Here is a 444-nt window from a genome sequence, read left to right as displayed (position 1 = left end):
TGAATTGAATCTTTTATTTTTACTTATTTTTATTTTATTTTTACTATCTTTTTGCTGTTAAATTGAATAATTGTGTCGGCTTAAAGGCTTTAAGGTATTCAATACAGAAATATTTGTCAATTAATATATACTGTGTTATATCGATGGTGAAGCTGAGGTGAGTTATTGGAGTTTGGTGTTTTTTGGCGAGTCATCAAACGCCGTTGCCTTACTCCATCCACATGCAACGACGAAAAAGTTTGTTTTCAGTGACCCTGAAAGTGGCCAAAATGGCAAGATCCCTGTGTATTTTCAGAAATGTCTTCTTGAGATTTTTTTGTGGGTTTGTTCATGAAAGACACGCCTTCCAAATTTCATGTTAAGTGGAAAAAAAAAGAAATCTCTCTTGTCTCTACTACCAAGCTGTTGATTGATTAAATATAAGTATACCTTAACATACAGCCT

Source organism: Phyllopteryx taeniolatus, chromosome 18 (assembly GCF_024500385.1).
Source record: "Phyllopteryx taeniolatus isolate TA_2022b chromosome 18, UOR_Ptae_1.2, whole genome shotgun sequence".
NCBI classification, from domain to species: Eukaryota; Metazoa; Chordata; class Actinopteri; order Syngnathiformes; family Syngnathidae; genus Phyllopteryx; species Phyllopteryx taeniolatus.
The sequence above is the reverse complement of the archived record's forward strand: the minus strand, read 5'-3'. Positions refer to the sequence as shown.